The sequence below is a fragment of the Bubalus bubalis genome, chromosome 1, assembly GCF_019923935.1.
Source record: "Bubalus bubalis isolate 160015118507 breed Murrah chromosome 1, NDDB_SH_1, whole genome shotgun sequence".
In the NCBI taxonomy this organism is placed as follows: Eukaryota; Metazoa; Chordata; class Mammalia; order Artiodactyla; family Bovidae; genus Bubalus; species Bubalus bubalis.
This window is the reverse complement of record NC_059157.1, coordinates 63,707,650-63,734,721: the sequence shown is the minus strand read 5'-3', so window position 1 is coordinate 63,734,721 and position 27,072 is coordinate 63,707,650.

The window sequence follows — 27,072 nt, the reverse complement described above, 5'->3', positions numbered from 1 at the left end:
CAGCATACTCTACTATCATTGAATCTCTTGATGTCTTTCTCACATTCATTAAGAATTTTAAAGACAGATATGACTTTTCTGTTCAAATCATTTCTTGATTTTAGATATAGTTTTAGTTTACCAGATGGTCAACACCAAAATCAGATTGATTATATTCTTTGCAGCCAAAGATGGAGAAGCCCTATACAGTCAACAAAAACAAGACCAGGAGCTGACTGTGGCTCAGATCATGAACTCCTTATTGCCAAATTCAGACTGAAATTGAAGAAAGTAGGGAAAACCACTAGACCATTCAGGTATGACCTAAATCAAATCCCTTATGATTATACAGTGGAAGTGAGAAATAGATTTAAGGGACTAGATCTGAAAGATAGAGTGTCTGATGAACTATGGACTCAGGTTCGTGACATTGTACAGGAGACAGGGATCAAGACCATTCCCATGGAAAAGAAATGCAAAAAAAAGCAAAATGGCTGTCTGGGGAGGCCTTACAAATAGCTGTGAAAAGAAGAGAAGCAAAAAGCAAAGGAGAAAAGGAAAGATATAAGCATCTGAATGCAGAGTTCCAAAGAATAGCAAGGAGAGATAAGAAAGCCTTCCTCAGTGATCAATGCAAAGAAATAGAGGAAACAACAGAATGGGAAAGACTAGAGATCTCTTCAAGAAAATTAGAGATACCAAGGGTACATTTCATGCAAAGATGGGCTAGATAAAGGACAGAAATGGTAAGGACCTAACAGAACCAGAAGATATTAAGAAGAGGTGGCAAGAATACACAGAAGAACTGTACAAAAAAGATCTTCACAACCCAGATAATCACGATGGTGTGATCACTGACCTAGAGCCAGACATCCTGGAATGTGAAGTCAAGTGGGCCTTAAAAGCATCACTATGAACAAAGCTAGTGGAGGTGATGGAATTCCAGTTGAGCTACTTCAAATTCTGAAAGATGATGCTGTGAAAGTGCTGCACTCAATATGCCAGCAAATTTGGAAAACTCAGCAGTGGCCACAGGACTGGAAAAGGTCAGTTTTCATTCCAATCCCAAAGAAAGGCAATGCCAAAGAATGCTCAAACTACCGCACAATTGCACTCAACTCACATACTAGTAAAGTAATGCTCAAAATTCTTCAAGCCAGGCTTCAGCAATACATGAACCATGAACTTCCTGATGTTCAAGCTGGTTTTAGAAAAGGGAGAGGAACCAGAGATCAAATTGCCAACATCCTCTGGATCATGGAAAAAGCAAGAGAGTTCCAGAAACACATCTATTTCTGCTTTATTGACTATGCCAAAGCCTTTGACTGTGTGGATCACAATAAACTGTGGAAAATTCTGAAAGAGATGGGAATACCAGACCACCTGACCTGCCTCTTGAGAAATCTGTATGCAGGTCAGGAAGCAACAGTTAGAACTGGACATGGACCAACAGACTGGTTCCAAATAGGAAAAGGAGTACATCAAGGCTGTATATTGTCACCCTGCTTATTTAACTTCTATGCAGAGTACATCATGAGAAATGCTGGTCTGGAAGAAGCACAAGCTAGAATCAAGATTGCCGTGAGAAATATCAATAACCTCAGATATGCAGATGACACCACCCTTATGGAAGAAAGTGAAGAGGAACTCAAAAGCCTCTTGATGAAAGTGAAAGAGGAGAGTGAAAAAGTTGGCTTAAAGCTCAACATTCAGAAAACGAACATCATGGCATCCGGTCCCATCACTTCATGGGAAATAGATGGGGAAACAGTGGAAACAGTGTCAGACTTTATTTTTTGGGGGGCTCCAAAATCACTGCAGATGGTGACTGCAGCCATGAAATTAAAAGACGTTTACTCCTTAGAAGGAAAGTTATGACCAAACTTGATAGCATATTGAAAACCAGAGACATTACTTTACCAACGAAGGTCTGTCGAGTCAAGGCTATGGTTTTTCCTGTGGTCATGTATGGTTGTGAGTGTTGGACTGTGAAGGCTGAGCGCCGAAGAATTGATGCTTTTGAACTGTGGTGTTGGAGAAGACTCATGAGAGTCCCTTGGACTGCAAGGAGATCCAACCAGTCTATTCTGAAGGAGATCAGCCCTAGGATTTCTTTGGAAGGACTGATGCTGAAGCTGAAACTCCAGTAGTTTGGCCACCTCATGCGAAGAGTTGACTCATTGGAAAAGACTCTGATGCTAGGAGGGATTGGGGGCAGGAGGAGAAGGTGTCGACAGAGGATGAGATGGCTGGATGGCATCACGGACTCGATGGACGTGAGTCTTAGTGAACTCCGGGAGTTGGTGATGGACAGGGAGGTCTGGCGTGCTGTGATTCATAGGGTCGCAAAGAGTCGGACACGACTGAGGACTGAACTGAACTGAACTGAACTTAGTTCACTGAATGTGACTCCAACTAATTAAAAATATGCATTTGTATATGGATGTGTTTTTAGCTCACAAATCATCCCATTATATTTATCATCACTGATAACTGATGAGCCTTAGGCCCACCTTTACACAGTATTAGTGTCAGCCATAGTTATAAAAGTTGCTGCTGCTGTTGCTGCTAATTTGCTTCAGTTGTGTCCGACTCTGTGACCCCATAGACGGCAGACCACCAGGCTCCCCTGTCCCTGGGATTCTCCAGGCAAAAGTTGCAGTTCTTAATAATTCTTTTTAAGGAGGCATTAAAATTTGGGGCTATGAGTTAAGTTACCTATTAGATATGTATCCATGTTAGTGAGTAGTATCATATACAATAATTAGTGACTTTTTTTCCTTGAAGAAAGTTCCATATTATTTTGATATTGATAGTTTAGGTATTTTCTCTTAGAGGAGTTATGAGTCTCTTTTAAAAACATTTAATTCTAGTAAGAACAGAAAAGGAAATTATTTTTTCCTTTGGTCAACTTTCTGTTACTTGATCATATGTCTAGTTATAATTTGGTGAACAGGAAATATGCTGATGATGACCTGAAAGGAAGATTGAATTCTAAGTGGATTGATCCATTCATCTCTGATGAATCATTGATCATCCTTGATCTAATAGGTCAAACACACCTGGGCACTTTTTGGCTGGTTCAACTGGTGTGCCTTAATAAGAGCCATCTCTGACAGTATCTGCATTTCACTTATGCCATACATTTCAAATGAAGGGTGATCACGATTGTCACAATCTGCTGCTCTGTTTGCTGGTGACATAACACATTACTGGACTGTCAACATCAGCCTCACACACATGCCGTGGTGATGTAACCTAGTTTCGTGGTCTCCTATCATTTCAAGGGTCCAAGGCACAGGGAAAGCAGGGTGGGGTCAGTGCCACCAGTGGGGCTTCTGCTGTTCTTTCCTGCTGCATCAGAAGAAATGATTCACACGAGTATATGAAGTCTCTAATAATACATGCAAGTACATTGCTTACACAAAAAAGAGTTCTTCTGGTCTGGAAACATCCTTATTTGATTTTTATAAGTTATGTAACATATAAGAAGGAGGAGAGTGAAAAGTTGGCTTAAAGCTCAACATTCAGAAAACTAAGATCATGGCATCCAGTCCCATCACTTCATGGCAAATAGATGGGGAAACAGTGGAAAGAGTGACTGACTTTATTTTTCTGGGCTCCAAAATCACTGCAGATGGTGATTACAGCCATAAAATTAGAAGACGCTTACTCCTTAGAAGGAAAGTTATGACCAACCTAGACAGCATCTTGAAAACAGAAACATTACTTTGCCAACAAAGGTTCGTCTAGTCAAGGCTATGGTTTTTCCAGTGGTCATGTATGGATATGAGAGTTGGACTATAAAGAAACCTGAGCACCAAAGAATTGATGCTTTTGAACTGTGATGTTGGAGAAGACTCATGAGAGTCCCTTGGACTGCAAGGAGATCCAACCAGTTCATCCTGAAGGAAATCAGTCCTGAATATTCATTGGAAGAACTGATGCTGAAACTGACACTCCAGTACTTTGGCCACCTGAGGTGAAAAGCTGACTCATTTGAAAAGACCCTGATGCTGGGAAAGATTGAGGGCAGGAGGAGAAGGGGACGACAGAAGATGAGATGGCTGGATGGCATCACCGACTCTATGGACATGAGTTTGAGTGAACTCCAGGAGTTGGTGATGGACAGGGAGGCCTGGCGTGCTGCAGTTCATGGGGTTGCAAAGAGTCGGACATGACTGAGCGACTGAACTGAACTGAACTGATGTAACGTATGTGACACTTTCCAGGCAACTGAGTTCCATGTGTCCTTAGAGACAGATTTGTTTATCATATGCAGTCCTACTGCAGGTCAATCCATCTCATGAGCCTATAAGACTCAAAGCAGCCAGGCCATTCTTTGTTTTGTTATTAATGTGTTTAGAAGAAAATTGTCCAGGTGGTTTCCTTTCTTTGCTGTGGAGATGCCCAGTAAAGAGATACAAAGGGTTGTATACCCTGCTGCATCAATTTATAGAACAGAAGTTTGTGTTACATCCGGGCTGCAAGTGCCCCCAAGAGCTGGTCTAGCTTAGGATCTTATTGCTTTATCCGGGCCTGACTCAGATTATGATAAAGATTCAGTGTGCTTCCTCCCCAGACAGACTTTTCCTCTGGACAGGCTAGATTTCAGTCAGGTTGACACATTTCTCAATATAATATCATATTGGCAATATCATGTAAACATTTTTTTTTATAGTTCTCTCCCTTGATTACATGCCTTTCAAATAAAGGATTCAGCATTTCCCCCTCATTTCTTTCTGTTTTTTCCTTCCAAAGACAATATTTAAGGAGAGTAAGCAGGTCAATTCAAACCACTATCCTAAATAGCAGTTAAAATTTTGCTTTTAATTATTGTGCACATCTTTCCTTCTTTTTTTAATAAGAAAAATTTCCAAAATATATTTAAGTGTTCATTCTATAAAACAACCTAAATTATTGTTGGGTAACTTGAATAATTAATTTATTTTAAAATAAGCCTTTTGTATATATATGAAAGCAGAGACATTACTTTGCTGACAAAGGTCTGTGTAGTCAAAGCTATGGTTTTTTCAATAGTCATGTATGAATCTCAGAGTTGGACTGTAAAGAAAGCTGAGCACTGATGAATTGCTGTTTTTGAACTGTGGTGCTGGAGAAGACTCTTAAGAGTCCTTTGAACTTCAAGGAGATCAAACCAGTCCATCCCTAAAGGAAATCAGTCCTGAATATTAATTGGAAGGACTAATGCTGAAGCTGAAACTCCAATACTTTGGCCAACTGATGTGAAGAACTGACTCATTGGAAAAGACCCTGGTGCTGGGAAAGACTGAAGGCAGGAGAAAAAGGGGACAACAGAGAATGAGATGGTTGGATGGCATCACTGACTCGATGGACATGAGTTTGAGCAAGTTCCAGGAGTTGGTGATGGACAGGGAAGCCTGGCGTTTGGTAGTCTATGGCATCGCAAAAAGATGGACACAACTGAGCGACTGAACTGAAATGTAACTGATATATATATATATATATATATATATATATATATGCCATTGTAATTTCTATACAAATTTTAAGTTCTTCCTCTTTAAAAATTACAGGCTTTATCTACATGATTAGCAATACCTACTGGATGCCTACAATATTGACAGAATATATTTTCTGAATATTTGATAAACATGCTTTCCAGTTATCCCTTTGAACGTCCACAAAATTGGGTTTTTACAACAGAAAGAGAACTTATATTTCCATTATTTGAAGTGTGTTTAACAACTTCCATTTTCTTTTAGGAAACAAAATTTTAAAAATTTGGAATATATTCAAAAAATTCTAATTAAGTGTTCTTATACTTATCTCAATCTTCAGCTCTTGTCACTTATCTGAAATTTTAATTCTGAAAAATTTGTAATTTCCTGAATATATTTTACTTTTCCATGACCTTGTTCCATATTATAAAGTATTCTCTTCAGTTCAGTTCAGTTCAGTTGCTCAGTTGTGTCCGACTCTTTGCGACCCCATGAATCACAGCACGCCAGGCCTCCCTGTCCATCACTAACTTCCGGAGTTCATTCAGACTCACGTCCAGCGAGTCAGTGATGCCATCCAGCCATCTCATCCTCTGTCGTCCCCTTCTCCTCCTGCTCCCAATCCCTCCCAGCATCAGAGTCTTTTCCAATGTGTCAACACTTTGCATGAAGTGTCCAAAGTACTGGAGTTTCAGCTTTAGCATCATTCCTTCCAAAGAAATCCCAGGGCTGATCTCCTTCAGAATGGACTGGTTGGATCTCCTTGCAGTCCAAGGGACTCTCAAGAGTCTTCTCCAACACCACAGTTCAAAAGCATCAATTCTTCGGCTCTCAGCCTTCTTCACAGTCCAACTCTCACATCCATACATGACCACTGGAAAAACCATAGCCTTGGCTAGACGGACCTTTGTTGGCAAAGTAATGTCTCTGCTTTTGAATATGCTATCTAGGTTGGTCATAACTTTCCTTCCAAGGAGTAAGCGTCTTTTAATTTCATGGCTGCAGTCACCATCTTCAGTGATTTTGGAGCCCCCAAAATTAAAGTCTGACACTGTTTCCACTGTTTCCCCATCTATTTGCCATGAAGTGATGGGACCGGATGCCATGATCTTAGTTTTCTGAATGCTGAGCTTTAAGCCAACTTTTTCACCCTGCTCTTCTTAGTCTAGAACATATTCCAAGACTTTTATCCTCTGATAAGACTTCTCTGAGTTCTCTTATTAGTTGGGGAAACTATTCCTTCAACAATGTTCTGGTCTAATTATCTAATATTTAGTAGCCTTATAAAAATTACATAAGCTTAGTTTTATGTCATGCTATGGCTTGAATTGGGCCATCTCTTAAATTATATGGAGTCATAACCCCTGTTTCCTCAGAATATGACCTTATTTGGAAATAGGCTCATCTCAGATATAAGCAGTAATGTTATAATGAGATCACATTGGAGTGGGGTAGACACTTAATCCAATATGACTGGTGTCTTTATAGTAAAGATGGAGATATGAAGACTCCGAGACACAGGAAAAATGTGATGTGAAGATGAAGAAAAAGATTGGAAAGGAGTGCGTCAAGGCTGTATAATGTCACCCTGCTTATTTAACTTATATGCAGAGTACATCATGAGAAACGCTGGGCTGGAGGAAGCCCAAGCTGGAATCAAGATTGCCGGGAGATATAAGACAGTATTTGGAGAAGGAAATGGCAGCCCACTCCAGTGTTCTTGCCTGGAGAATCCCAGGGACGGGGAAGCCTGGTGGGCTGCCATCTATGGGGTCGCACAGAGTCAGACACGACTGAAGCACCTAAGCAGCAGCAGCAGCATAAGACAGTGCTGGGGTCCAGCCCCAGTGGATCCAGGGAAATTCGAAGGGGAGACAGCTTTGGTGAACTGGATACAATAACTTTAATTAAATATTAATTAGAGATATAAAGAGGAATAGAATAAGCATAGCTCAGTAGGAAAATTCAGTGGAGAAAAGAGGCTGAATAACTTGGTTTATGTGGAAAGCTAATAAAATTCCAAGGCAAGGAATTTACATCTCCTACGTAGGCTGCAGGCATCCTCCCATTCTCCCGAAGGAGAGGAGACACTAAGGCCTCCCTGGTCAGATCTTAGAAGCCCAGGCATAATTAGTAGGCTTGATGACCCTCCACATTCCAGATGGGGATTCAGCCAGAAGGTGAGAAAAAGAACGACATGGGGAGACCAGTCTTTCAAGGAACTGATCCCATTTTTTATTTTTCCAGGGTCTGTTTTTATACACTGAGATGTTATACAAAAGTAACGCGGGGTCAGCAGTCCTGACTTTTATTAAAGTCAGGTGCTTCATACAAATGTATACAGAGGTCTTAGGGGTGTTACATCATCTTTTGGCCAGGGGGCCTGCTGACAATTTATGACCCTTTTCTTGTGACAGCGGTCAGTCAACACTTATTTCTCCAGGGGTTATTATTTTTAAAACAGATGCCACCTTCCGAAGGTACCAGATAAAGTTACATTCCTATAGGGTGAGGGTGTAGTGGGTTTTAATTAAGGAAAGAATTTGCTTAGCCTAAGGTCTAATGTGATTAATATCAAAGGTTAATACTTATTTCTTCTATATATTCATTAATGTGTATAAGGGCAGGGGATGTGGAGACTTAGCAGTAAACATTGGCTCAACAAATGAAAAACCCTTCACCAATACAGTTTCTAATCAGCCCACTATACTTATACTAATAGTTTTCTAACTTCTCTAAAGAACCTGGTTTTAGAAGGTTTAAAGCACCTCGTGACTCTCACGGTTGGGAGGCTGTGAACAATCACATGTGGCCGGACAAGCCTGTCAGGCAGGCTAGAGAACCTTCAGAGGAGTTTGTAGGTTGAAACACTCCTGCCCAGGAATTATTATTAACTGGAGCTGTAAGTTAACTCTTTTTCAGAGAGAGGTGGTGGGGGACAACCCCCCATAAAGTCAGAGGTGTAGGTGAGAGCACAAAGCAGTAAAGTAGGCAGACTCTGGTTTTGGGGGTAGATGCTCAAGAATTTCCAGGGGGACTCCTGAAGCTTGATCTCGCCTTTGCGTATGGCAAGCCTCCTTCCTCATGACCTTTGCCATGGGTGGAGTTCCTCACGCTGGCTCCCGGCAAGACAGTATGGTACTGGCACAAAGACAGAAATATAGATCAATGGAACAAAATAGAAAGCCCAGAGATAAATCCACACACCTATGGACACCTTATCTTTGACAAAGGAGGCAAGAATATACAATGGATTAAAGACAATCTCTTTAACAAGTGTGCTGGGAAAACTGGCCAACCACTTGTAAAAGAATGAAACTAGAACACTTTCTAACACCATATACAAAAATAAACTCAAAATGGATTAAAGATCTAAACGTAAGACCAGAAACTATAAAACTCCTAGAGGAGAACATAGGCAAAACACTCTCCGACATACATCACAGCAGGATCCTCTATGACCCACCTCCCAGAATATTGGAAATAAAAGCAAAAATAAACAAATGGGACCTAATTAAAGTTAAAAGCTTCTGCACAACAAAGGAAACTATAAGCAAGGTGAAAAGACAGCCTTCAGAATGGGAGAAAATAATAGCAAATGAAGCAACTGACAAACAACTAATCTCAAAAATATATAAACAACTCCTACAGCTCAACTCCAGAAAAATAAATGACCCAGTCAAAAAATGGGCCAAAGAACTAAATAGACATTTCTCCAAAGAAGACATACAGATGGCTAACAAACACATGAAAAGATGCTCAACATCACTCATTATCAGAGAAATGCAAATCAAAACCACTATGAGGTACCATTTCACGCCAGTCAGAATGGCTGCGATCCAAAAGTCTACAAGCAATAAATGCTGGAGAGGGTGTGGAGAAAAGGGAACCCTCTTCCACTGTTGGTGGGAATGCAAACTAGTACAGCCACTATGGAGAACAGTGTGGAGATTCCTTAAAAAACTGGAAATAGACCTGCCTTATGATCCAGCAATCTCACTGCTGGGCATACACTCTGAGGAAACCAGAATTGAAAAAGACACGTGTACCCCAATGTTCATCGCAGCACTGTTTATAATAGCCAGGACATGGAAGCAACCTAGATGTCCATCAGCAGATGAATGGATAAGAGAGCTGTGGTCCATATACACAATGGAGTATTACTCAGCCATTAAAAAGAATACATTTGAACCAGTTCTAATGAGGTGGATGAAACTGGAGCCTATTATACAGAGAGAAGTAAGCCCAAAAGAAAAACACCAATACAGTATACTAATGCATATATATGGAATTAGAAAGATGGTAACAATAACCCTGCCTACAAGACAGCAAAAGAGACACAAATGTATAGAACAGTCTTTTGGACTCTATGGGAGAGGGAGATGGTGGGATGATTTGGGAGAATGGCATTGAAACATATATAATATCATATATGAAACCAGTCGCCAGTCCAGGTTCGATGCACGATACTGGATGCTTGGGGCTGGAGCACTGGGACGACCCAGAGGGAGGGTACGGGGAGGGAGGAGGGAGGAGGGTTCAGGATGGGGAACACGTTTATACCTGTGGCGGATTCATGTTGATATATGGCAAAACCAATACAATATTGTAAAGCTAAAAAATAAAATAAATAAATAAAAAAGGAAAAAAAAAAAGATTGCCAGGAGAAATATCAATCACCTCAGATATGCAGATGACAAGCACCCTTATGGCAGAAAGTGAAGAGGAACTAAAAAGCCTCTTGATGAAAGTGAAAGAGGAGAGTGAAAAAGTTGGCTTAAAACTCAACATTCAGAAAACTAAGATCATAGAATTCAGTCCCATCACCTCATGGGAAATAGAAGGGGAAACAGTGGAAACAGTGTCAGACTTTATTTTTTGGGGCTCCAAAGTCACTTCAGATGGTGATTGCAGACATGAAGTTAAAAGACGCTTAGTCCTTGGAAAAAAGTTATGACCAACCTAGATAGCATATTGAAAAGCAGAGACATTACTTTGCCAACAAAGGTCCATCTAGTCATGGCTATGGTTTTTCCAGTGGTCATGTATGGATATGAGAGTTAGAATGTTAATAAAGCTGAGCACCAAAGAATTGATGCTTTTGAACTGTGGTGTTGGGGAAGACTCTTGAGAGTCCCTTGGACTGCAAGGAGATCTAACCAGTTCATCCTAAAGGAAATCAGTCCTGAAGACTGATGCTGAAGCTGAAACTCCAATATTTGGCCACCTGATGTGAAGAGTTGACTCATTGGAAAAGACCCTGATGCAGGGAGGGTTTGGGGGCAGGAGGAGAAGGGGATGACAGAGGATGAGATGGCTGGATGGCATCACTGACTCGATGGACATGAGTTTGGGTAAACTCTGTGAGTTGGTGATGGACAGAGAGGCCTGGCGTGCTGCGGTTCATGGGGTCTCAAAGAGTCGGACACAACTGAGCGACTGAACTGAACTGAACTGACGCTGCTGCAAACCAAGGAATGTCAGAGACACTCAGAAACTGGAAGAAGCAAGAAGAGATCCTCCCTGAGAGGTTTTGGAGAGAGTACAGCCTGGCTGGGAGTTTCCCCAGTGGCTCAGTGGTAAAGAACCAGCCTGTCAATGCAGGTGAGTAGGTTCGATCCCTGTGTTGGGAAGACCCCGTGGAAAAGGAAATGGCAGCCCACTCCAGGATTCTTGCCTGGGAAATCCCATGGATAGAGGAGTCTGGTGAGCTATAACCATGGAGTTGCAAAGAGTACAACTCTTTGGATAGAGGAGACTGGTGGGCTATAGTCCATGGGGTCACAAAAGAGATGGGCATGCCTGAGCAACTAAACATCAGCCTGGCTTATACTTTGATTTTGGACTTCTAGCCTTCAGAATAGAGAAAGACTATACTTCTGTTCATTTAAGCCCCCTATTTTGTGGTACTTTGTTATTGCAGTCTAGGAAATTGATGCATAAGGATCTTAAATATGAGAAATAGTCAAATTCTCTTTTATACTCATCAATCATTATATAATCTTTTCCTTTGAAAAATTGGGAGTAACCATTTATGACAACTATTTTTATTAAGTTACACAAAGATTTCTGTCTTAGATGAAGTTCTTATTTGCAAAGAAATGGGAAGTGTAAAACTTACAATAAGTGAAAGTGAAAGTTGTTCAGTCATGTTGTACTCTTTGTTACCCCATGGACTCTACAGTCCATGGAATTCTCCAGGCCAGAATATTGGAGTGGGTAGCCTTTCCATTCTCCAGGGAATCTTCCCAACCCAGGGGTCAAACCCAGGTCTCCTGCACTGCGGGTGGATTCTTTACCAGTTGAGCCACACGGGAATCCCAAGAATACCAGAGTGGGTAGCCTATCCCTTCTCCAGCAGATCTTCCTGATCCAGGAATTGAACCAGGGTTTTCTGCATTGCAGGCGTATTATTTTCTAATTGAGCTAAATACCCTGGTAAAAAAATCTCAGTTCAGAAAGCATACAAGTTCGCCCTTTTAATGTTAATATTAAATAATAGCAAGTGTGCTGTTCATGAGACTTGCTTTCCCTGGGGCAATGGAGACATTGCCTGATCTTACCACTGCCGAGAGCATCTGTCCTTTTAATCCTAGAACTGTCCAATGGCCCAGATGATGGGGAGGAGTGGCCTAATCCTCTATGACCTATGAAAAAAGAAGAGGTTTCAGGAATAGTGGAATGAAGCTGGTTTGCTGTTATTCACATGCTCTACATGCTAGTGCTGAAAATAAAGAGGTAGGAGAAATTCTTTGATTAATGTCTTGGAGTTTTTGTCACATCATTTCCCTTAAAAATAACAAAGATTTAGCCTATCTTCCCAAAGGTAGTCACCTCTGATTTTGGTAAAGGCCAAATATATTCAGATATACCTTTCAGGCACTGGCATTATCTCTGTACATTTTCATGAAAACTTTAATTATTTGTTCTGCAGTTTTGTAGGAGTTTTGTAATTAACTTTTCTCTCCTCCTGAATATTTGAAAACATCTGTCCATCATTTTATTCTACTTTACTCAGTAAAATGATAATTATTCAAGGGAGGATGAATATAATTACCAATGTCTCTTCAGATCATCCTTTATATCAGCATGTGGTAAGCTAAAAGGTATAAAAGTGGTTAAGCAACAACTATAAATATTGCTTTACATTTGTGTGGTGCTTTATGTAGTCTTTTTCAAGGGCTTTCATATCACTGCATGCATGTGAAGTTGCTTCAGTCGTGTCTGACTCTTTGCGACTTGTAGACTGTAGTCTGCCAAGCTCCTCTGTCCATGAGATTCTCCAGGCAAGACTACTGGTGTGGATTCCGCTTCCAGTGAATCTTTCTGACTCAGGGATTGAACCTGCATCTCCTGAGACACCTGCGTAGCAGGTGGATTCTTAACCGCTGAACCACCTGGCACTGCATACTATAAATTACTACTAACGTTGTAAAACTGGTTCTGAATCACAGTAGGGGGATTAACAGAAAAAAAACAACAATCTAATATCAAATCATACTCTAATATATGCAAAATATATGTGTGTGCATGCATGTGTAAATTGTGTGGTGTGGTTTTGAAAACTAATGCACTGTAAGTGTTGGCCTAGAAAATAAACCTAAAGCAGAAAATTTGTGTGTCAGTTGTGGATACACATCAACTTAGGTTTCTTTTTGCAGTTACCATTTAAAGGAAGTTGAAATTTCACTATGAGAACACTGAACTAGATCTAATCAACAATTTCAAGTCATCACAAAAGAATGCTTTATTGCAGAATGTTATAGATCATTCATTTGTTCTTTTTAAAAGTCTGAAGCCCTTTAATCCATATGGTTTTCTTTGAAATCTTTTAATTAATCTGTGCTCTGCATTCTTTCTTATAAATCTTTTTTCTTAGGGTTAAACAATGGTGAAAACAATCTGCACTAAAAAGTCAATTCTCCCTTCATATCCACTTTCAGATAAAATCTCTTCTATACTCCTCAGGAATTACTGCTGGCCATTTGAGATTTACATGTGTTCATCTCTGTATTTGCTTTGACAAATTTACCCATGGCAAATAGCCCTTTTTTTGTTTGTTTGTTATAATGCTTTGCATTTAAATAGTTCATTACATTTTGAAATTAATGCAATTCTGCTAACTTCTCCAAAAGGAAAGAATGATTTCTGTGATCATATTGTTGATGGAGAAACTTTAGTTCTAAGGGTTTAAAAAATGTACCCACAAATAGTCAACAAGAGAACAGTTGGCTAATCATATCAAGGCAGGGATATCTATTTTTCAGCAGTCTTCTTTCTTTGAAGTGGTCTTTTTTCAATATGTATAATAAAGTTTTGGAAGAATTTCAGGTAAGAATAGTGAATAAGTTTTTAATTTTGTTAAAAAATATTTAAGTTCTGGAGTCATCAAACTATAAAATGTATACAGTTTCCATTGCAAATAGCATTCATCACGTTTTCTTAGAGAAATAAGATTTTGAAAGGTGAGTTATAAAAGTATCATGATCAATGTCAATAACAGGAAGACAGGTTAAGGAGAGGTATATATTACATTGTATTTATAGGTGGACAAGAACAGACTGGTTAGATTTAGAAGCAGAAAATTATAGCATGTTATAGCATGGAGAGAGACTGGCTATCATCTTCAAATCTCCTTTTAAATGCAAAGTTTTCTGAGTGGTTAGCAGTACAACCCAGTTCAGAGTTTACACAAAGCTAGAAATCACTAGAGAGCAGAGAGTAGAGGTCTAAGATAATGACTTAAAGGGCATAGAATATTTTCATGTGGGATTGTTGTGAAGAGGGTGCGGAGTCATCATGATGTCTTATAATTAAAGAGCATGGGGTTGCTGGATTCCCAAAGTGCTCAGGGAAAGTTACGTTCAAGTCTGGTAGGTGTGTACTCAGTCATATCTGACCCTTTGTGACCCCATGGTCTGTAGCCCACCAGGCTCCTCTGTCCATGGGATTTCCCAGGCAAGAATACTGGAATGGGTTGCCATTTCCTTCTCCAGGGGATCTTTCTGACCTAGGGATCGAACCTACATCTCCAGTACTGGCAGGAAGATTCTTTATCACTGAGCCATCAGGGAATCCCTATAGACAAATCTTACCTATGTGAATTTATTTGGAAAAATGGCAGATATGTACGGTCAGGCTACCCAAGATGGCTGTTTTATTGCTCTCTGTACATCCCCATTTGACCAGGGCCCACCTCACCTATATGTTACACAGATGACTGACCTTGGTACATACTTGCTCCAAGCCCCAGCTACTGATTGTTCTTTTTTATTATTAATTTTTATTGGAGTATAATGTTGTGTTAGTTTCCACTGTACTGTTTACAACAGTCAGGGCATCCTAAATGTCTATCAACAGAGGAATGAATAAAGAAGATGTGGTACATATATACAATAGAATATTCAGCCATTTAAAAAAAATGGGTCATTTGTAGAGACATGGATAGACCTGGAGACTGTCATACAGAGTGAAGTAAATCAGAAAGAGAAAAACAAATATCATATATTAACTCATGTATGTGGAATCTAGAAAAATGGTATAGATGATCTCATTTGCAAGGCAGAAATAATGATTGTTCTTATCAAAGTAGTGCTGAGGGGTACGACCCTCTACTGGTTTCTGTGGTAACTAATGAGTCCACTTGAAACCAATCAATTCCCCAATAACTGTTAGTTCGTCCCCTCCTCACCCTATGCCTCCACCCCAGCTAAGACTGCCACCCTGATGTCTTGCCCTGTCAGGCTCCAGGTCCTCGATTCAGACATGTCAGATCCTCTCTCCATTAAACCACTGATATCTCTGTTGTCTCTGGGTTCTTTCTTCAGTTTCAAAGCTGGGCAACTGCAAATCTTGTAGGCCTGTGGGGTGCAGTCCAACAATATATCTTTCTATGAGGATCAATACAAACAGTCTGTGTAACCCAAGAGGAGAAAACATTGAGATTATAAATACTGAAACCTCTATTTCCATGTCAAATTCATGGATCTTTGTATATAAGAATCCTGGACATACTTTCAAGTGTGATAATTCTTAAAATTTGATATTAAATAATTAAAAAAACCCTCAACCTATTAAACAATTAGACAGTATTCATGCATTTTGAATAGTTGTATATTTAAAAATTTCAAATAGAGCTTCATTAAATTTTTGTCATGACCTATTCATATGAATGTTAGTTAGTTCATATGAATGTTTATTATAATAGCTTTCCTTCCATTCTTTAAAGATCTAATTAGAAAGGAAATCAGTATAACATAGTGATTGATAATAATATATTTTTTCTCTGCATAAAAGATCATTATTTTAATGTTGCAAAATGATCAAGGCACTGCCCAAAAGCAAGAGTTAAGATGAACTCTGTGAACAATTGGACATGTAGGAGATTCTGGAAGAAAATTAAGATGATAAAACTTATCTGCTTTAGGATACCTTGATTTTATTAAATTCCCTTCTCTGATGAGCAAGTTCTTCCTTAGTTTAACCCAATCTCCTATTCATTTTTTCCCTCTTTCTGTATCCTTATTTCACTATGATCATCTTTTCTGTTATTAAATTCCTATCTTTCCAAATGATACAGTTTAAATTTTAGCATGATTGAATGTTCTTTCATAGCTATCCTGAGTGTTATTGTCATTAATTTCACTAAAAAAAAAATTTCCACATCTTCTTTGATCTCTCCTTCAAATATAGCTCTTTCCAAAGACTGATATTCTTCCTAATTTTCTACTCATTAGCTACTCGTGTGGACACACTTAATGCATTTGTCAGCAGATTATCTCAGTTCAGTTCAGTCATTCAGTTGTGTCTGTCTCTTTGTGACTTCATGGACTGCAACATGCCAGGCTTTCCTGTCCATCACCAACTCCTGGAGCTTGCTCAAACTCATGTCCATCGAGTTGGTAATGTCATGCAACCATTTCATCCTCTGTCGTCCCCTTCTCCTTCTGCCTTCAGTCTTTCCCAGGATCAGGGTCTTTTCAAATGAGTCAGCTCTTCACATCGGGTGGCCAAAGTATTGGAGTTTCAGCTTCAGCATCAGTCCTTCCAATGAATATTCAGAACTGATTTCCTTTATGATGGACTAGTTGGATCTCCTTGCAGTCCAAGGGGCTCTCAAGAATCTTCTTCTCCAACCCCACAGTTTAAAAGCATCAATTCTTTGTCATTCAGCTTTCTTTATGGTCCAACTCTCATATCCTTACATGACTACTGGAAAGACCATAGCTTGGACTAGATAGGCCTTTGTCAGCAAAGTAATGTCTCTGCTTTTTAATATGCAGTCTATGTTGGTCATAGCTTTTCTTGCAAGGAGCAAGTGCCTTTTGATTTCATGGCTGCAATCACCATCCACAGTGATTTTGGAGCCCAATAAAATAAATCTTGTCACTGTTTCCATTGTTTCACCATCTATTTGCCATGAAATGATGAGACTAGATGCCATGATCTTAGTTTTCTGAATGTTGAGCTTTAAGCCAACATTTTCACTCTCTTCTTTCACTTTCATCAAGAGGCTCCTCTGTTCCTCTTCACTTTCTGCCATAAGGGTGGTGTCATCTGCATATCTGAGGTTACTGACATTTCTCCTGGAATCTTGATTCCAGCTTGTGCTTCATCCAGCCCAGCATTTCACATGATGTACTCCGCATATAAGTTAAATAAGCACAGTGACAATACATAGGCTTGATGTATTCCTTTCCCAATTTGGAACTATCTCTGTTGTTCCTTGTCCAGTTCTAACTTTTGCTTCTTGAGCTGCAAGCAGATTTCTCATGAAGGAGGTAAGGTGGTCTGGTATTCCCATCTCTTGAAAAAATTTCCAGTTTATTGTGATCCATACAGTCAAAGGCTTTGGTGTAGTCAATAAAGAGAAAGCAGATGTTTTTCTGGAACTCTCTTGCTTTTTCTATTATCCAATGGATGTTTGCAATTTGATCTCTGATTCCTCTGCCTTTTCTAACTCCAGTTTGAACATCTGGAAGTTCTTGGTTCACTGTGGGAGTCTGGCTTGGAGAATTTTGAGCATTACTTTGCTAGCATGTGAGATGAGTGAAGTTTTGTGGTAGTTTAAACATTCTTTGGTATTACCTTTCTTTGGGATTGGAATGAAAACTGACCTTTTCCAGAACTGTGGCCATTGCTGAGTTTTCCAAATTTACTGGCATATTGAGTACAGCACTTTCACAGCATCATCTTTTAGGATTTGAAATAGCTCAGTTAAAATTGAATCACTTCCATTAGCTTTGTTCATAATGATGCTTCCTAAGGCCCACTTAACGTTGCATTCCAGGATATCTGGCTCTAGGTGAGTGATCACACCATTGTGGTTATCTGAGCAGATTATCTACTCTAAGCAGTAAAATATTCTGGCTTCATATGACTATTTATGTGAACCAAACAAATGCTTTTGTTTGTATTTTTCTCCTCATATGTATTTTTTATTCACTTTTTCAAACATATTCTAAAATGGAAAATTAAGCTATTAATTATTTGTACTTTTAGAGAAATTATTCATGATCATCAGTGCTAGGCTTTCTTTGCTGTTGCTGCTGCTTAGTCACTCCAGTCATGTCCAACTCTGAGTGACCCTATGGACTGCAGCCTGCCAGGCTCCTCTCTCCATGGGATTCTCTAGGCAAGCGCACTGGAGTGGCTTGCCATGCCCTCCTCCAGGGGATCTTTCCAACCCAGGGATCAAACCCAGGTCTTCTACACTGCAAGCAGATTCTTTACTGCTGAGCACCAGGGAAACCCAGGTTTTCTTTAATGACACACAGTTTCTGTAAGCATCCTTAGGAGAGGAAATTAACCTCCATCATACAAGGTCAAAGCCCCATGACCTTGAAAATCTTGTTTCTTATCAAAGCGAGTTTGGGACAGCTGATGAGGCTCTCTCAGTTTTTCAGCTAGTTGGGCAAAAATTCAATATATTACAGTCTATTTTCTTATTCAGGTAGTCAATGGTGATTCTTTCTAAGTTAAAATCAAATTATTTATCAAAAAGTTTGTTGTGGGAATTCCCTGGTGGTTCAGTGGTTCAGTTCAGTTCAGTTGCTCAGTTGTGTCTGACTTTTTTCAACCCCATTGACTGAAGCACTCCAAGCTTTCCTGTCCATCAGCAGTGGTCCAGTGGTTAGGACAATGCACTTCCACTGCAAGGGGCCTGGGTTCAATCTCTAGTTGAAGAGTTAAGTTCCCACAAGCCATGTGAAACAGCCAAAAACCATTTTTTTAAGGACTGTTTCATTCTGGGGTTCACACAGATAGTGTTCTGTTTGAATAAAATAAGTGCCAAAGTAGAATCCATTTAGCATGTTTCTAATTTATAAATTCTATGTAGCCTAAACAAATCAGCTCTGGATATGATAAATACAGTCATCAGAAGGTATTATGAGAAAAGTATTGAACATGTTAGGGAAAGCAGGTGACTCTGTCGGATGGTAACAATTACATTCAGATATGTTGGCCTTGTGTATTCCCCACCACCGAAGACTATCCAGGGAGGTTTTGTCTGTGTGGATTGCCATTTCTTCCTCCAGGGAATCTTCCCAATCCAGAGATAGAAACTTCATCTTGTAAGTCTCCTGCATTACAGGCAGATTCTTTGCCACTGAGCCACTGCAGAAGCCTCCGTTTATATACAATTAATAAAAAACCATCAAGCTAACTTTAATTAAATAAGTGTAGAAAAACAAGACATGAGGAAACAAAACAAGAGAAGAGACAAAGGGAGATACTAAATGTGGAGGGAGAAAAATTACAAGACTCCTGTCTTTTTAAAGTAAAGTTCTGAAGTTTCTGTTGGAAATGGGGGAGACTCAATTTAGCCATGAGTCCCTTCTCCCTTGGCTAATTTCCTCTGAACATTATTTGCTGCTCTTACTATCAAATCTGGCCCCAAGGGAGCAGCTCTTTACCATTATATTTCACAGCTTAAGTCAAGAACTTATAAATAGCAGTTGATAGCCACTAACAGCAGTTTAATAGGAAATTGCAAGAGAATAATCTGGTTTAAACAACTCAGAGCTGAGACTGAATGTGCCACCCAAAATTCATGTGTTGAAGCTTATTTCTTACTATGAAAGTATTTGGAGGTGGGGCCTTTGGAAAGTGATTAGGTCATAAGTGTAGAGCTCTTAGGAATAGGATGAGTTGCCCTTGTAAAGGGACATCAGAGATCTCCTCCACCCCTTCTGCCATGTGAAGACAGAGAGAAAACAGCCACCCCTGAACTAGGAAGGGGGTCTTGCCAGACGCAATCTGGAGGGGCCTTGATCTTGAACTTTCTAGCCACCAGAAGTGTGAGAAATAAATGATAAATTTCTGTTATTTTTAAGCACCACCTCCAAGACTTCAGACTACGGTCTTTTGTTATTTATAGCAGCCTGAATAGTCTAAGACAACTATTTTATACCTGCAGTCCAAGAAAAGGAAAATCTTCATGCCCTGGTTTTGGTCTTCATGCCCATTACTGATGGTAGGGCAGAGACCATCAGTAATCAATACCATCTAGGCACAAGCAGAATCATCTTTGGTATTCAAACTCATTATCTAGGGAAACAGCTTCTCCAAGGTTGGCATTTCAAATTTATATATCTTGTCTTCAAACAACAACTAACATGTGATTAACTCAATCACTTTTAGGGAAAGTTATAGATAACCATAGATGTATGGCCTTCTCTAATGATCATTTCAGTATAAAATAATAAACATTCATATATTAAAAAAAAAAAACATAAATATCAAATGTGGGAAAGGAGAGTATTCTTTTGTCATAGATGCCTAAAGATACCACCCAGGGTCATGTGATGTTTTGTATTGGGACTCTTAGTTGTATGTGAATGCTAAGTCACTTCAGTTCAGTTCAGTTCAGTCGCTCAGTCGTGTCCAACTCTTTGCGACCCATGAATCGCAGCACGCCAGGCCTCCCTGTCCATCACCAACTCCCGGAGTTCACTCAGACTCATGCCCATCGAGTCAGTGATGCCATCCAGCCATCTCATCCTCTGTCGTCCCCTTCTCCTCCTACCCCCAATCCCTCCCAGCATCAGTCTTTTCCAATGAGTCAACTCTTCACATGAGGTGGTCAAAGTACTGGAGTTTCAGCTTCAGCATCATTCCCTCCAAAGAAATCCCAGGGCTGATCTCCTTCAGAACGGACTGGTTGGATCTCTTTGCAGTCCAAGGGACTCTAAAGGGTCTTCTTCAACATCACACTGCAAAAGCATCAATTCTTTGGCGCTCAGCCTTCTTCACAGTCCAACTCTCACATCCATACATGACCACAGGAAAAACCATAGCCTTGGCTAGATGGACCTTTGTTGGCAAAGTAATGCCTCTGCTTTTGAATATGCTATCTAGGTTGGTCATAAGTTTCCTTCCAAGGAGTAAGCGTCTTTTAATTTCAAGGCTGCAGTCACCATCTGCAGTGATTTTGGAGCCCAAAAAATAAAGTCTGACACTGTTGCCACTGTTTCCCCATCTATTTCCTATAAAGTGTCACTTCAGTCCTGTCCAACTCTTTGGGATCCTGTGGACTATAGCCCGCCAGGCTCTTTTGTTCATGGGATTCTCCAGGCAAGAATACTGGAGTGGGTTGCCATGCCCTCCTCCAGGGGATCCTCTCAACCCAGGAATTGAACATGTGTCTCTTGGGCTTCCTGCATTGGCAGGCGTGTTCTTTACCACTAGTGCCACCTGGGATACCCCTTACTTGTATATTTAAATATAACTTTGGAAATTATTGCAAAAATTAAAAGAAAATGAAATAAAAGACACAGTTGTTTCAGAAAGTTGACAGTGAAAATTGCAATATTTCTATCTTTAAAAATGAGAATATTTATATTTTCCCTATGTTTAATTCTAAAAATACTAAGTTTCATGTTTTAGACATATATAATCCTCACAGAAGATTTCTGTTTTGTTTTTCAAGGCAGTTATTTGTATTTAAATAATTCCAAAGTCTTTCACCTTTGTATACATGAATCCTAGAGCAGTGTGCAGGAGTGATTGACCTGGTGGTGGAATAGGTGAAGCAACATGAGAGAAGAACGAAGCCAAGAAGCCTGGTTTGATTTAACGTATATGCATGGGGGTATCTATTATGGCAAATATATTTGCTTTTGATAGATGTCAGGCGAGTGAATGCTCCTCGGTTCTTTGTCTCATCACAACAATGATTCGGGGTGACAAACATTAAAGCCCTTGGTGCGTCACAGCTCTCAGGTCTTGAACAAACCGTATCACAGCTCTTAGATAAATCAGTGTTACAGCTCTATTTTATTTAGAAGATAGCAGGAGAATCCATCCTTGAAGAACAGAAGAGAATGAAGGAGTGCGCCAGCGTACGGTGTGTGGGGGTTGGGGGGGTGGGGGGTGGTAGAGAGAGAGAAAGCATACGCATGCGGGAGGGAGAGAGAGAGAGAGGGAGAGAGAGTCCTTTGGCTCCTCTTTTTATATGTTTATTTCTTCCCTCTGGGCTTGCCCTCTGCAAATTGGGCTTAGTCAGGAGTGCTTTTCTACCTGCAGTCCTCACTCTGGTCCTCGGACCTTCCTTTGACCTTCCTTGTCTTTTAGCCACCGCCATTTTGGACTCCTTTTCCCTATTCTACCTACCAAACACTTTTATTTATTATTGATTTATAAAGGAAAGGATTTGTTGACATACATTGTTTATTGTGTTTAACATACTTATTGAGTTTACCTACTGTGTATGTTTTAGGGGCTGAGAACACAGATTGTATCCTGTTTTAAAAGCACATAGAGTTGTTCAAGTATCATGGGTTTGAGAATCATTTGGGGATTTTGTTAAAGTTAGACTAAAAAAAAAATATTTTCAGACCCATCACCAAGCATTCTGATTTCATTTGCTCTAGCTAATCCAAGAAGATGCTTTTAAAAAAATATTTATTTATTTATTGGGCTGTGCCAGGTTTTAGTTGCAGCACTAGGTTCTTTGAACTTCATTATGACCTGTAGGATCTTTCAGTTGAGGCATGTGGGATTTAGTTCCTTGACCAGGGACTGAATCTGGCCCCCTGAATTGGGAGATGGAGTCTTACTTAGCCACTGGACCACCAGGGAAGTCTTTATAATAACAACATGAGGTATTTATATAATTTTAAATCATTTGCAATATGGCCTCATTCTGATATTCAGATGCCCAGAATCCATTATATTTGCATTTGTTTTACAACTTTTATTTGTAACATCGAGACTATTCCTTAGATAAGCTGTTATTTACTGTTTCTGCTGTTAGGTTTGGTAACCAAAAAAATTAACTACTACATAGTAACATAAAACATTTCTATCAATGATTTGAAAGTGGTCTGATATTTTACAATATATTAGCATGTTTATTCTTTTTTTGAAACAAGAATGACTCTCAAAACATGTCTTATAATTATGCTTTTTGTATCCCTGGTGGCTCAGATGGTAAAGCATCCACCTGCAATGCGGGAGACCTGGGTTTGATTCCTGGGTTGGGAAGATCCCCTGGTTAGAAATGCAATCTACTCCAGCACTCTTGCTGGAAAATCCCCTGGACGGAGGAGACTGATAGGCTACAGTCCATGGGGTCACAAAGAGTCAGACACGACTGAGCAACTTCACATACATGAGTTATATGAGACTAGTTGGTAAATGAAGAATAGACCTTTGAGAAATTAAAATATATGAACATAATTTGCTCTTCTGACCTAAGGCCACACTGAGAAAATTTGCTGATCTTTTTGTTCCTTTATTTGAGAAAAAGAAGGGAAGAGGCTACTATTTATCCAATGAATTATGACCTTATTCCAGGAGTTTTTGAGAATGTAGTTTTATATGAAAAATAGAATTTCTATATACAATACAAGATTTAACAGTTCACACACACAACAAAACATTTCATATTTTGAATTCTATTCCATGCACATAGTAATGCTGTGAGATGGGGACTGCTAATCCTTTTTTTTTTTTTTTTTTAATAAACCAAAACCTAGGTCCTCTCTCCCAGATGAAGTAAAACCAATCTACCGACACCAGGTTGTTGTGAAGGAAAGTGCAGCACTTATTGTCAGGCACCAAGCAAGGAGTCCAACCTAAAAACTCGAATTCCCCAAAACTCAAATTCTCCAATGGGTTTGAGCAAAGCATTTTAAGAGATTAGGTGAGGAAAGGGAGTCCCGGAGTATGTGATCCTCTCATGCACAATTCTCTGATTGGTTGATAGTGAGATAACAGAGTGAAGTCTAGGGGTTAATCTTTATCAATCCTTAGACTCAGGAGGGCTGAGAGGAGCTACTCCACATTCAAGGTCAAGAGGGGCGGCCATGAGGAGATATTCCTCATCCAAGGTAAGGAGCAGCGGCTGCGCTTTGCTGGAGCAGCCGTGAAGAGATACCCCACTTCCAAAGTAAGAGAAACCCAAGTAAGACGGTAGGTGTTGTGAGAGGGCATCAGACGGAAGACACACTGAAACCATAATGACAGAAAACTAGCCAATCTGATCACACGAACCACAGCCTTGTCTAACTCAGTGAAACTAAGCCATGTCATGTGGGGCCACCCAAGACTGGCGGGTCATGGTGGAGAGGTCTGACAGAATGTGGTCCACTGGAGAAGGGAATGGCAAACCACTTCAGTATTTTTGGCTTGAGAACCCCATGAACAGTATGAAAGTGCAAAATGATAGGATACTGAAAGAGGAACTCCCCAGGTCAGTAGGTGCCCAATATGTTACTGGAGATCAGTGGAGAAATAACTCCAGAAAGAATGAAGGGATGGAGCCAAAGCAAAAACAATACCCAGTTGTGCATGGGACTGGTGATAGAAGCAAGGTCCAATGCTGTAAAGAGCAATATTGCATAGGAACCTGGAATGTCAGGTCCATGAATCAAGGCAAATTGGAAGTGGTCAAACAGGAGACGTCAAGAGTGGACATCGACGTTCTAGGAATCAGCTAACTAAAATGGACTGGAATGGGTGAATTTAACTCAGATGACCATTATATCTACTACTGTGAGCAGGAATCCTTTAGGAGAAATGGAGTAGCCATCATGGTCAACAAAAGAGTCCAAAATGCAGCACTTGGATGCTATCTCAAAAATGACAGAATGATCTCTGTTCGTTTCCAAGGCAAACCATTCAATATCACGGTAATCCAAGTCTATACCCCAACCAGTAACGCTGAAGAAGCTGAAGTTGAACGGTTCTATGAAGACCTACAAGACCTTTTAGAACTAACACCCCAAATAGATGTCCTTTTCATTATAGGGGACTGGAATACAAAAGTAGGAAGTCAAGAAACACCTGGAGTAACAGGCAAATTTGGCCTTGGAGTATGGAATGAAGCAGTGCAAAGGCTAATAGAGATTTACCAAGAGAATGCACTGGTCATATCAAACACCGTCTTCCAAGAACACAAGAGAAGACTCTACACATGGATATCACCAGATGGTCAACACTGAAATCAGGTTGATTATATTCTTTGCAGCCAAAGATGGAGAAGCTCTGTACAGTCAGCAAAAACAAGACCAGGAGCTGACTGTGGCTCAGACCATGAACTCCTTATTGCCAAATTCAGACTTAAATTGAAGAAAGTAGGGAAAACCATTAGACCATTCAGGTATGACCTAAATCAAATCACTTATGATTATACGGTGGAAGTGAGAAATAGATTTAAGGGACTAGATCTGATAGAGTGCCTGATGAACTATGGACGGAGGTTCGTGACATTGTACAGGAGACAGGGATCAAGACCATCCCTATGGAAAAGAAATGCAAAAAACAAAAATAGCTGTCTGAGGACGCCTTAAAAATAGCTGTGAAAAGGAAAAGTGAAAAGCAAAGGAGAAAAGGAAAGATATAAGCATCTGAATACAGAGTTCGAAAGAATAGCAAGAAGAGATAAGAAAGCCTTCTTCAGCGATCAATGTAAAGAAATAGAGGAAAACAACAGAATGGGAAAGACTAGAGATCTCTTCAGTAAAATTAGAGATACCAAGGGAACGTTTCATGCAAAGATGGGCTTGATAAAGGACAGAAATGGTATGGACCTAACAGAAGCAGAGGATATTAAGAAGAGGTGGCAAGAATACACAGAAGAACTGTACAAAAAAATCTTCATGACTGAGATAATCACAATGGTGTGATCACTCACCTAGAGCCAGACATCCTGGAATATGAAATCAAGTGGGCCTTAGAAAGCATCATTATGAATAAAGCCAATGGAGGTGATGAAATCCCAGTTGAGCTCTTTCAAATCCTGAAAGATTATGCTGTGAAAGTGCTGCACTCAATATGCCAGCAAATTTGGAAAACTCAGCAGTGGCCACAGGACTGGAAAAGGTCAGTTTCATTCCAATTTTCCCAGAGAAAGGCAATGCCAAAGAATGCTCAAACTACCACACAATTGCGCTCATCTCACACGTTAGTAAAGTAATGCTCAAAATTCTCCAAGCCAGGCTTCAGCAGTATGTGAACCATGAAATTCCAGATGTTCAAGCTGGTTTTAGGAAAGGCAGAGGAACCAGAGATCAAATTGCCAACATCTGCTGGATCATCAAAAAAGCAAGAGAATTCCAGAAAAACATCTGTTTCTGCCTTATTGCCTTTGACTATGTGGATCACAATAAGCTGTAGAAAATTCTGAAAGAGATGGGAATACCAGACCACCTGAGCTGTCTCTTGATAAATCTGTATGCAGGTCAGGAAGCAACAGTTAGAACTGGACATGGAACAACAGACTGGTTCCAAATAGGAAAAGGAGTACGTCAAGGCTGTATTTTGTCACCCTGCTTATTTAACTTCTATGCAGAGTACATCATGAGAAACGCTGGGCTGGAGGAAGCACAAGCTGGAATCAAGATTGCCGGGAGAAATATCAATAACCTCAGATATGCAGATGACACCACACTAATGGCAGAAACTGAAGAGGAACTCAAAAGCCTCTTGTTAAAAGTGAAAGAGGAGAGTGAAAAAGTTGGCTTGAAGCTCAATATTCAGAAAATGAAGATCATGTCATCTGGTTCCATTGCTTCACGGCAAATAGATGGGAAACAGTGGAAACAGTGTCAGACTTTATTTTTTGGCTCCAAAATCACTGCAGATGGTGATATCAGCCATGAAATTAAAAGACGTTTACTCCTTGGAAAGGAATTTATGACCAACCTAGACAGCATATTGAAAAGCAGAGACTTTACTTTGGCAACAAAGTCCGTCTAGTCAAGGCTATGGTTTTTCCAGTGGTTATGTATGGATGTGAGAGTTGGACTGTTAAAAAAGCTGAGCACTGAAGAATGGATGCTTTTGAACTGTGGTGTTGGTTAAGACTCTTGAGAGTCCCTTGGACTACAAGGAGATCCAACCAGTCCATTCTAAAGCAGATGAGTCCTGAGTGTTCATTGGAAGGACTGGTACTAAAGCTGAAACTCCAATATTTTGCCACCTCATGCAAAGAGTTGACTCATTGGAAAAGACCCTGATGCTGGGAGGAATTGGGGGCAGGAGGAGAAGGGGACGAGAGAGGATGAGATGGCTGGATGGCATCACTGACTCGATGGACGTGAGTCTGAGTGAACTCTGGGAGTTGGTGATGGACAGGGAAGCCTGGCGTGCTGTGATTCATGGG